Source organism: Hibiscus syriacus, unplaced genomic scaffold (assembly GCF_006381635.1).
Source record: "Hibiscus syriacus cultivar Baekdansim isolate YM2019G1 unplaced genomic scaffold, ASM638163v2 tig00000910_pilon, whole genome shotgun sequence".
Lineage (NCBI taxonomy): Eukaryota > Viridiplantae > Streptophyta > Magnoliopsida > Malvales > Malvaceae > Hibiscus > Hibiscus syriacus.
This window is the reverse complement of record NW_024061831.1, coordinates 72,967-86,198: the sequence shown is the minus strand read 5'-3', so window position 1 is coordinate 86,198 and position 13,232 is coordinate 72,967. Positions and strand designations below refer to the sequence as shown.

Below are 13,232 nucleotides of genomic sequence, written 5' to 3'. Positions count from 1 at the left end.
AGCATTCTGTTTTTCTCGGAGCCAAACCATTCAGGGGGAATCAGTACCCTCTTGGGGGAAATCGGTTCCCTCTGAGCAATCTGGAATTTTTGGCTTTGAAATGGTTCGAAATTCTTTATAAAATTGTTTTGAAATTATTTTAAGAATAAAACTTAATTTTACACTTGAGTAAGGATTAAAAATGACATTTGAAAGATTTGGAGTAATATTTTGATATTCGAATAATTATATCGAATATACTCGAAAAACCTTTTGGAAAATCTTAAAATTCATTTAACTTAATTTGTTATATCGAAATATTAAAATGTTTTCAACAAAAATATATTTTTATTCAATAAAAACACTAACTTAATTGAAAAAAAATATATATAGAGGGGTATTATTGTAATTATTCCTAAATATATAAGGTAAAATTATATATATTTTTTTGGGTCGGGTCGGGTATTTTTCACCCTAAACCCGAACCCGACCCGAATATCACACTTAAAAAAACCCAACCCGACCCGAACTCAAATTTTTTTTTTAAAAATCCGACCTGAATACCAAAAGATTGATGATGATAGTATGGTCAAATTTCACATTCCCTCCTCTAAAGTATTTCAATTCCATCATGTTATGGATGAAATTTACTTTCTCTCCCTTGATAGAATTGGATTCCAATTCCCCTTTGAAAACTTGAACCAAACATAAAAAAATGATAGAATTGGATTACAATTTCCCCTAATTCCAAGGGATTCCAACGAACCAATGGTCACCTAAGAGTTTCTCAATCATCGAGGCTTGACTGAAAAAAATAAAAATAAAAACTTGAGGTTAAAAAGAAAAAATAAAGGTCAACATACAAAAATGATTGGAAATTTATCCAAAAATAAAAAAACACGTGTGAGAAGTGCCAAAGACATTTGTTTGCATGAGTTGAGTGACAACCTATGTATGTAAACTTTATCTTTAATAATTAAATTAATATATATTTAAATGATTATATTTTTTTAATTTATTTTGATTCTTTATATTTTTATAAATATACGAATCAAACAAATTTGGTGATAAAATAATTATTGTTATTTATTAAAGATCCTAATTCGAGTATCATAAGTGTAAGAGATGTGAGTATTTGAAAATAATTGAAAGTTATATTTAAATAATATCATGCCCCTAATTAATAAAAAATAATTATTTTTTACAACTACAAAAATATTACAAAAAAATTTAAGCAAACCAAATTTGTTGGGTTTTTAGTTTTCACTTTTCAAACTAAAACCAATCATTACAATATTCCATACCGTATACCCCATTTATCAAAGAGAAAATCGCCTCAGTGACAAAAAAAAGTTATAATATACGATTTTAACCAACTTTTTTTGGATTTGCCAAAATGACCAATAAAATCGCAACGCGAAATAAAAATCGCAACGCGATCCCCAGAATCGCAAATCAGTTTCCAAAATCGCAACGCGATTCTTGAAAATCGCAATGCGATAGTACAAATTCGCTTTGCGATTTTCCAAAATCGCAACGCGAATATGAAAATCGCAACGCGAACACATAAATCGCAACGCGTATCCGTAAATCGCAACGTGTATCCGTAAATCGCAACGCGTATGGGTAAATCGCAATGCGTATCCGTATATCGCAACGCGTATCCGTAAATCGCAACGATAATCCGTAAATCGCAACGAGAATCCGTAAATCGCAACGCGATATTTAAAGCGCCATTATAATCGCTACGCGTATTTTATTTTCAAATTACAAAAACGAATATTAAGACAAAATCCCGTAATCGCAACTCATAACCTAAAACCTAAAATCACAACTCAGTCCCATCTCCATCTCTCACTCTCTACGGCGAAGAAATCCGTCCCCATCTCCGAATATTTCCGTCCCCATCTCCGGCGAAATCCCTCACAACCATTCACGGTCAGAAATCCCTCACAATATTCAGAAATGGAAATCAACCTCCGAGGGTTAGTTTTTTTAATTATTTTATTTTGAAATGTTTGCATTATTGTAGGTTTTTCATATTGAAACTGATGATAAGTTTACTGGTCATTTCAATAATAGATTAACTATTTCACTTAGATTTCATTTCGCGTTACGATTCTGTCGTTGCGATTTTCAAGTTAGTATTTGTCTTTGTCTTTGTTCTGTCTTTTGGTTGAAGTAATGCAATCCATTCAAGTTTCAATTTGCAGAAGAGTCGCAACGAGAGAATGACTGTCGCAACGAGAGAAATGAAAATCGCAACGAGAGAATCGCAACGCGAAATGAAAATCGCAACGAGAGAATCGCAACGCGAAACCAAATCGCATTGCGATTTTCATTTCGCGTTGCGATTCTCTCGTTGCGATTTTCATTTCGCGTTGCGATTCTCTCGTTGCGATTGTCATTTCGCGTTGCGATTCTCTCGTTGCGATTTTCATTTCAACCCAAAGACAAAACAGTGTTGCAAATTTTAGTTTCAAGAATAAACTACTACTTTTTATGTTTATTGTTTTTAGTATATCTTCACAGTGTAGTTTTTGGTATATCTAACTTGGTATGTTTATTATTGTTTTTGTAGAAATTTTTTTCGGCTCAATTGACCTTGAGAAATAAAGTCAGCCTGGCCACTACAATTGCTTCGAAGCTTTCACCTGCTCAAAGACAATTGTTTGAGGAAACCTGCTTCGGGCCATGGCTGAGAGTACAGCATCCGGGTGGAGATGCTAATTTGACCCATTTATGGCTTTAGACCATGACATCAAATCTACCCGACAGTATACAACGTGGTGAGGAAGAGATATGGTTTCATTTTCCACCAGCGTATACTTGTTTTGGGCGGAAGGAGTTCTGCTTAATCACTGGTCTACGATTCGGACACGATGATGTAGGCCGGTACACTCGTCATATCGCCCGCCCATCATGGTTATCCCGGGTTTTTCCGGATGAGTCAATGGAGAAGCCGAACCTACATGTCGACGACCTGAAGAAATTATTTAATAAGAAAGCTGGTTTCACTCGGATGGATGACGTCGATGTTGTCCGAGTATGCCTTCTACTACTTGTGTATGCCGGCTTTTTAGGCAGAGAGGCCAGACAACCTATTCATCGGGAGCTAATAATATTGGTAGAGGACCTGAATGCATGGAATCTGTTTCCGTGGGGTTCATATATATGGAAAGCTACCTGGACTAAGTTGTCGTCTGCCTTTGATGACCGCAAAAGTTTGCGGGGCGATGGGTCCAAATACACTTTGTCAGGCTTTGTTTGGGCCTTTAAGGTAAGAATTTCTATATAATGTTTCTAAAATTATAATTAATTATTTAACAATTACTAATTTTGTTATTATATTGTTTGTAGATTTGGATATTCGAGGCTTTCCCCAGCATGCGTACATATGCAATCAAAACGTCAAATGATATTCCCAGGGCTATTTCCTGGAAGAGGAAAACTCTGTTGGATTGGGAAGACTTAATACCATATGCGACAATAAATAATGTAAGTTAACACAAATACTTTCATATATATAAACAAGTTATTAATAGTAGACGTTTAACTTTGTTTGAGTTTTTATATTTTAGGAGGCCAACATTCCATTACAAAGACTGACACCCACGGAGGAAGAGCTTGCCACTGATTGGTGGCAAGCTAGTCAGAGTTTTTTTGATGGCACGGATGATGAGCAGCATCCACTTCCTCCAATTCGAGAGCCATCACCTCACCTAGAGCCATCACCCGATCGACCCGACTATACACCTCTAGAACGAGAGCCATCACCTATCCCGTCACATCATCGACCCTCTTCTCCACCATCACCTCATGATAGGCGACCGGCAAAGATGCCACGACTCCTATCCCTGTTCTCCACCTCCACCTCAACGGGATGAGTCAAGGGAGTTACGTGATGAGGTCAATGCCTTGCGTGAGGAGATCGGTACTCTACGCGATAACGATGGTGCATGGCGTGTGGAGGTGTCAACTTTACGTGGTGAGGTTGCCGCTCTACGTGAGATGATAGTATCGTTGCAGAATGAGGTTCATACTCTACGCAACGAGGTAAGTTTAAGATTTTCCATATTTAACTTAATGATAAATTTACTCGTAATTTCACTTAGATTAGCCATTTCACTTAGATTGCTTAGTAAATTTGTTCGGTTGCTGCCAATTCTGCTAAACTGTGTATTCTTTAACACTGTGAAATAGTATTTGTCTTTGTTTTGTCTTTTGGTTGAAAGTAAATTTGTTCGGTTGCTGCCAATTCTGCTAAACTGTGTATTCTTTAACACTGTGAAATAGTATTTGTCTTTGTTTTGTCTTTTGGTTGAAAGTAAATTTGTTCGGTTGCTGCCAATTCTGCTAAACTGTGTATTCTTTAACACTGTGAAATAGTATTTGTCTTTGTTTTGTCTTTTGGTTGAAAGTAAATTTGTTCGGTTGCTGCCAATTCTGCTAAACTGTGTATTCTTTAACACTGTGAAATAGTATTTGTCTTTGTTTTGTCTATTGGTTGAAGTAATGCAATCCATTCAAGTTTCAATTTGCAGAAGAAGAAATAGTTTACTTTCGCAACACGAAACTTAAAATCGCAACGCGAAACCAAAATCGCAACGCGAAATGAAAATCGCAACGAAAGAATCGCAACGCGAAACCAAAATCGCAACGTGAAAATGATGTATGGCTGCAAAAGTTGATTCAATAGTTTAATTGATTGTTTTTTGATTGTTTAATTGATTTGTAAAAGTTGATTCAATAGTAGATGATCGGAAATAAGAATTATTGCTTATTTTTTGATTGTTTAATTGATTTGTAAAAGATGATTTGTAAAAGTTGATTTGTGTAATTGATGCGAACATAATTCTTATTTGTGCTTGTTTAATTGATTGAAATGTAATGGTTGATTTTGTTGATTTCAATCTGCATTATGTTGAAGGCAAAAATGACTATCGCAATGCGAAATGAAAATCGCAATGCGAAATAAAAATCGCAACGAGAGAATCGCAATGCGAAATGAAAATCGCAATGCGGAAATGAAAATCGCAACGAGAGAATCGCAATGCGATTTTCATTTCGCATTGCGATTTTCATTTCGCATTGCGATTATCTCGTTGCGATTTTCATTTCGCATTGCGATTTTCATTTCGCATTGCGATTCTATCGTTGCGATTTTCATTTCGCATTGCGATTTTCATTTCGCATTGCGATTTTCATTTCGCATTGCGATTCTCTCGTTGCGATTTTTATTTCCGCATTGCGATTTTCATGTTGGGATTTTCATTTCGCATTGCGATTCTCTCGTTGCGATTGTAATTTCCGTGTTGCGATAGTCAAATGCATGCCTAATAGTGATAACAACTGAATAACAAGAGTTGGTTAAGTCAAAATGGTTGGCCTGATTCATTAATTCAACTGAAAATGTTAAAAGTTCACACATAAAATCCACATAATACAACGTTTGCATATGAGCTTTTGATGGCAACGTTTACATAATACACATAAAATGTTAAATGTTAAAACGTTTACATAATACAACTGAATAACAACGTTTATATAATACGTAAGTTCACACCATATGAGCTTTGGATTTTGATGAGGATCCATATTTTGGTAGAGGAAAAGATGATTTTGATGGCACTGGTGATCCACATGTCAACCTTGTATGACCACTTTCCTTGCACCGACTACATGTCGATCTCTTCTTCTCTTCACCCTTAGACGGTATACGATCGTGACTTTTTGGTCGGCCAGGTAGCCTTCTGTCCATGGCTGGTGGCAAAACTGTTTGTAAGTCATCTGGTATGTCCCACTCAGAAGGATGTGGAATAGGGTAGACAATCTCGGCATAAGTCTGTCGATAAACTTCTGTAGTGTAGCAATCCATAGCGTATGCGCTTGAATCATCTTGGTTTAAATGAAGAGCAACTTTTATAACATGGCCACACGGATAACCAGATGTTTGCCATTTCATACAACTACACGTCTTTGCATTTAGATCGACTAGCCCATTTAAGTTATTATCCAGTACTTGAAACAAAGTGTTTGAACATGGTTCAACTCTCCATGACGTTGACTTCACAACACGTTTCGTTATCTTTTTTTCAGTCCATGGTGTAACACGATGTTCCAATGTTCCTGTAAATTTAAATAAACAATACTTAGTAAAATATATAAATATGATAAGTTACGAATTCAAAGAAATAATACCTGCATGGTTTCTTTTCTTGTAGTACCACTGTTGAATAGAGGCTCGAAAAAACTCCATTAACATAGTAATGGGTAATTTCCGGGAATGACGACTTAGAGCGTTGATTGATTCTGCACTATTAGACGTCATGAAACCATATCTTACTCCAAGTTGATGTACTCTTGACCATCTTTCAAACCCGACATCTTCTAGTGTTTGAGCACACTGAGGCAAAACACGTCTTAAACAATTTATATGCTTATTGAAATCCACTTCCCGATAAGCTTTTACAGCCTTCCAGTATGTCCATTTGTGCTTTTTTATACCAGCAGACCTTGATTTTAGATTTCTATACAAATGAACACCACAAAGTCCATGAAAAGCATCTGGGAAACACCTTCTAACAGCGTTGTCAATTGAGTTTGCCCTATCGGATATGATTGTCAGATTGCTAATAGGACTTATGCAATCCCTAAGATGCCCCATAAACCATGTCCATGAATCAGAGGTTTCAGATTTGCCAACCCCGTAAGCTATTGGCAATATCCCATTGTTAGCATCCATGGCTACTGCTAATAAGTTTACTCCAAGGTATCGACCTTTCAAATGTGCTCCGTCAACTATAATAACTGGGCGCATGCAAGTAATAAACGAACGAATCTACAAAATAATATACACAAGAATATAATCATTTAAATGTGAAATGCATGTAACTAACAAAAATGAGTCAACAAAATTATATTGATTTACTAACCGTAGCACCAATGGCGATAAACAGCAACTCAAAGCGTCCATCTCTATCTGTTTTGATATGAGTTACCGACCCAAGATTTTTCAGCTTTAAATTGTGACAATAAGCCGGCAGTTGGGCAAACGATGCTTCTGGCGACCCCCTCAACAATTCCAAGGCATAACATTTGGCTCTCCAAGCTTGAGAATATGATATACTAATCTTGAACCGAGCATTCATGTCAGTCATAATTTCATGTCCCCGATATACCCTGCCATTCAAAAACATTAACTCAGCCAGAAAACCACCCAACACCTTTTTGTTTGCCTGTCTATGGTGAGGAAAACTTGGGTTCTTGAACATGTATGTTTATCAATAAAAGTCCTAACTTGAAACATTTTGCAATCTTTTATTCTCTTTGCAATCATACGCCACGTACAGTTTTTGTCAATCATACACCTTGTTTCGAAACGATCTTTGCTTGATTTGTTAACTTTTAGTTGATAGCCATCTTCCACACATTTCGTATACAAAGCTATCTTCAAGTCTTCCTTTGTATCAAAACAATCATCTTTCTTGATACGAATAACTTTTGTGTAACAATCAACTGCTTTCTTTATCAACTCTTCTTCCGGTATCTGAAGTAATTCTGGCATATTCCAGTTATACGCCCGTGGCATTTTCTTTTCTCGGGGACTTTTCTTCTTCTTTTCTTCTTCAGGATTATATGAATTACAGAATGGATGTTCAACATGTTCATTCACAGTCGTAACTTCCTCCTCATTATCATCATCAATACATTCTTCGGCAACGGCTGTTTCATCATCAAAATTCGGGTATTGACCAATATCAAAATCATTACACGCAGGGTCTGTTTCTTCTTCTGAAACATCATCAAAATCCGTGTATTGACCAATATCAAAGTCCGGATATTGACCAAGACCAAATTTCGAATACTGACTAGTACTCACAATTTTTTCTGTTGGCTCATCATCGTCTAACTGGTCAATACGAAAACCGGAATTTGGTGCTGAAAGTTGATTGGGATTTGGATTAGAGAAAGGTTGTGGGTTTTGAGAAAAACTTAGTTGATTACTACCCGCTACTGACCCAACAATACTACTTCTAGGTTCAACAACATACAATGTAACATCATCTTGTGAAACACTAATGTAAGCAATGAATCGTTCAACATCTTCATTGTCGGTTAACAAATAAACTTTACCATTTCTCTGATAAGATAGCCTAAATCCACTTAGGGGCTCTAAATTCAATTTATTTGAAACACGTAGCATTAGAGTTTCATAAGTTAACTTTTGTAAAGACAATTTTAGTTGAAGATTCATGGGTAAAGGCATATATTGTAAAACACCATTAACATTATCCCATGACCCTCCAAAACACAAATCTATCCAAACATGATCAACATTAGATGATTTCATGGTTGTAAATTAAAACCCTAAACAGACGAGCTGCGAAACTAAAACCTGTTGCCGGATTGGGAAGGATGTCGTTGGATATAGGAACGGATGTCGCCGGAGAGAGTGATAGATGGAGATGGAATGAGTTGCGATTTAGGGATTTAGTTTATGATTTCAGTGTTATATACCCAAAATTTCAGTGTTGTGATTTACAGACATATGCCCTACCGGATTTACAGATTCTCGTTGCGATTTACGGATTATCGTTGCGATTTACGGATTATCGTTGCGATTTACAGATTCTCGTTGCGATTTACGGATTATCGTTGCGATTTACGGATACGCGTTGCGATATACGGATACGCATTGCGATTTACCCATACGCGTTGCGATTTACGGATACACGTTGCGATTTACGGATACGCGTTGCGATTTATGTGTTCGCGTTGCGATTTTCATATTCGCGTTGCGATTTTGGAAAATCGCAATGCGAATTTGTACTATCGCATTGCGATTTTCAAGAATCGCGTTGCGATTTTGGAAACTGATTTGCGATTCTGGGGATCGCGTTGCGATTTTTATTTCGCGTTGCGATTTTATTGGTCATTTTGGCAAATCCAAAAAAAGTTGGTTAAAATCGTATATTATAACTTTTTTTTGGTCACTGAGGCGATTTTCTCTTTATCAAAGCCATCACCAATCATCCCATCGAAGCCCTGGCCAATCATATCGTCATATTTGCCTCGGTCTTTGAACCCAAACGTAGCTTTAATGTCATGTGAAGCTTATTTCGGAAATGGGTTTTCAAAGGTAGCTGATATTTTGCCCGCAAAGGTTGCCTTGAGAACCGGGTCCAGTTGGTTTCGGAGCCATCACTCGGAGACAAAGATTGAGAGAGGAGGTGAAAAGCTTGAGGATGTTATTGGTAGAAGTGGAGAAGAAGAACTGCCTCGGTTTCAAGATGGAGCTTTTGTGGTTGAAGGTAATGGAGGATCAAAGATAAGGAAGCTTGTTGGGGAAGGGTTCTTGGATGAATTTATACCTGTTGATGATAATGATGATTCAAGCCATCCTATCAGGGAATCAATCGGGTCTATTGTTATTGTTGGTGCAAATGATTTTGATTGCCCAGAGGTTAAATTATATTTCCTTTGATTTTGATTACTATTTAATGCAATGCTCAATGTCAGAACATATGTTTAAGGCTGATAGGTTAATTGTTCGTGTTAATTCGATTAAAGAAAGTTAAATGAACGTGAATATACCCTCATTAGTATTCGTTCAGTTCGTTTACATGCTTATGTTTAGTTCGGGTTGTATGGATTCTGATGTGGGAAGTTCTGATCACAGTGGGTGGATGAGCCTACACTTCTGGTAACAAGATTCGAGTATGCTAACCTTTTCCACACGGTCACCCATTGGTACAGCGCGAACGTGTCTTCTAGGGTGACCGGCTTGCCTAATCGGCCGCATTTGGTCTTTGTCGATGTTCATTGTCAGGTACACATTGATCGGTATTCCATGTTCGGTTTCTATTGAGTATAACTCGTTTGTCTTGTAATAGTTTATTATCTTTAGTTGTTGGCTGAACATTTGCAGACACAATTAGATGAAACATGGAAAGAATTGTTTTCAAGCCTTAGATTCGCTAAAAGCTTCACTGGTTCAGTCTCTTTCCGCCATGCTATTTTCTCACCTCTGGGTTACGAGACCCCATTATCCAGAGGACTCGGTGAAAAATAAACTGTCATGGAGTTTCAGCCCATGATCTAGTACAAAGTCCTGATATCCACAAAACTGCTCGATTATCCGAGTTCGGAGAAATGATAAGATCCACTTTCGATCTTCAGTTAAACAGATATCGTGCCGGTGAGGAAGCCTCGGGCCATAATGTTCTGTTTATCCGTCGAGAAGATTATTTAGCACATCCACGCCGTGAAGGTACAGTTGAACAAAGACTTAGCGATGAACAAGAAGTGTTTGATTCACTATCGAGCTGGGCATCTAATCATGTTGAATGCAAAGTGAACCTTATCAATGGGTTGTTTGCACATATGCCGATGAAAGAACAGGTCCGAGCCATTCAAGATGCTTCGGTTATCATCTGAGCTCACGGTGCCGGTCTAACACGCCTGGTAACTGCATCACGAAACACAGTGCTTCTAGAGATAGATAGCAGAAAATTCAAACGGCCACACTTTCAATTGATTGCATAGTGGAAAGGGTTGGAATCTCATGGCATTTACCTTTATGGACCATATGCCAATCCTCAAGTTGTAATTATAAATATTTTTCAATTAAGCTAGGGTGATTATAAAGTAGTATATGTTTTAAATACTCTCAATTATTTGACATTGACTGCTCAATCACCCTACTGCAGTCGTTGGTATTCAAACCCTGACCTCTAAGAACAATAATGATTCTTTGGTTGATTCATTTAACCATTAAGGTAAGTTGGTTTGTGCTAATTATAAAGAATTTTAAGTTCTAAACATTTTTTTATTAATTTGGGGTAAGTAAAAGTTTGTATCTATTCAAAGATAATTTTCAATCATTTGACATTGAACGTTCACACCCTTGACATTCTTAGTGCTCAAACTCTGGACCTTAAGAAATAACAACAATTCTCTTACCACCGAAGTCGCTAAATTGATGCTAAAATTCTTAACATTGATATAGAGTCTAATTCTATTTAAACACCGAAGTGGTTGGGTTGATGCTAAAATTCTAAATATATATTTGATTGATAAAGTGTAATTCTATTTAAATCGTATGTCAAATTTAGTAATATAAAATAAATTTTTAAATCCGTATAAGTTTAATTTTTAAAATAATATTAATTATTAAAAAAGTTTAACATTTATTTTAGAATCCTAGATTGTTGAAGAGTACTGAGATATATTTTTCTAGGTTTAAAATTTATATTAGTGACCTAATTTCTAGTAAAATGTAAATAATTTAAGATTTAATTTAAAATATTTTAACAAATGACAAACCATTGTAACATTTTTTTAATCACTAATAGCTAAAGAGTGTAATGAAACTAATGAAGGAAGTATATTGGTATTCCCTCAACTATTAATCGGTTGTAATGCTTCAACGATTAAGTCTTGGATCAAATCTCTTTTTAATATTCCCTTGATTATATTGTGACTGTTGAGTTAATCGATCGGATGAATCAACCAAGAGGCGGTGAATTGACAATTAAAACGTCGGTGGAAGCTTTGACAGAAAATTGAAAATATTTGCACAGCGATTTATAGTGGTTCGACTTTCTCAACCAAAGTCTACGTCCACTACCTTAGCTATTCATACTAAGGATTTTCCACAAATTCACTAATTTGTCTTTCTTTTGAGGACAAAGAGTAACCTTACAAGTCCCTCAAGAATTATACCCCAAATTTGTAACCCCCTCAGACCGATGTGAGTAACCCGATCCGATATGAAGTGTCACAGAGCGACCCACTGTAAAAATAGCAGAAAATTTAAAACTTTTATTAAAACATTTAACTTATAAAATGATTTATTAGTATGCAGAGATAAAATAGATTTTCAGACTCGTATATAAACAAAATACAATTACATGCCCCCTAATCACATGTACTATACTCTGCAAGCAACACCGGAAGAACTCTTTTACTGATGTCGATAGTTGCACTGGTATGATTCTTTTAACCTGAAAAGGTAAATAACAGGGTGAGCTTTGGAAATCTCAGTAATACAAAACTACCAAATGATGCTGAAGAACGTGCAGATACAGATAAACATATATTTCCTTATTGGTTCCAAACATCTACAGATTTTCTTATTGGTTCCAAACATCTACAGATTTTTATGTTGAGCGGAGATCCTACTGATATTTCAGGGGTAACGGACAATGAGCTTTCAGTTCAGATAAGTATTTTGAATGACTAAGTTCAAGAGATCAGAATATGTTGTCTAGTGTGTTCCCGTTAAACCAATAAAAATGATACAAATCTTTTAAAACATATATATATAAACACTACCCCCATCCATCACGAACAAAATGTGTAGGTTCTCCAGAACCATACAACTCCGTCACGTCCAGTAAGACCCTAAGCACAAAGCCGAGGAGCCTTCAAATATTATTCCTCCAACAATACCCCCAATAAAAATATGTTACGTCCGTAAACGGATATATAAAAAATAAAAACATAATTCAGGTCAAGTATCAAATCAGAATCCATGTCAAGTATCATATCAGAATCCATGTCAAGTATCAAATCATAATCCAGGTCAAATATCATAACAGAATTCAAATCGGAAATCAAATAAAAAATTCATTTGATCAGGGAACACACCAGAGTTTACATATATTATTCAGAGGTACCGGATAATCTTATCAGGCAGAGAAACACGGATCTTCAGTATGCCGATAGAATGTTGGAATTTAGAATCACTATTGGAAGAGTTCATTAACTGACAGAATCATCAGTTATTCAGAATGTGAATTGAGCTGATAAGGAAGAAACGAAGATTCGAAACATTTATGATTTGTATCGATCTATCAGAATATCGAACAACTCGAGCTAAACAACTCTCAGAACTGATGCTTATCAACTGGTCAATTCATTACCCTTCCAGGGTATCCATTCTTTAATACTAAAAATTCTTGTCCATAGATCATCTTCTGAGTCATCACTAAACAGATCTTAAGGAGACGAACAGATATTCTAATGTTTTTTATTTTATTTCCATGTTTCAATTATACCAGGAAATGCCACGTACTTGATTTATGGTTCATAATCCATAGGGATGATACATCATATAAGTTCATCCTAGTTTCCAGGCTTATCCCAATCACTTACTTAATCCTTAGTCCTTGAGGTTACTTAGTTCATTTAGCATTCAAGTCCATTCCAGTTACTTCGGGATTTTTCAGAGTAATTCAAACGTTCCT

General features: G+C 36.1%; 1 pseudogene; it reads left to right on the top strand.

Moving 5' to 3' along the window:
- The first annotated feature begins 929 nt into the window (after nt 1-929).
- Nucleotides 930-10,712, top strand: LOC120115832 (annotated as a pseudogene).
- The last annotated feature ends 2,520 nt before the right edge of the window (nt 10,713-13,232 follow it).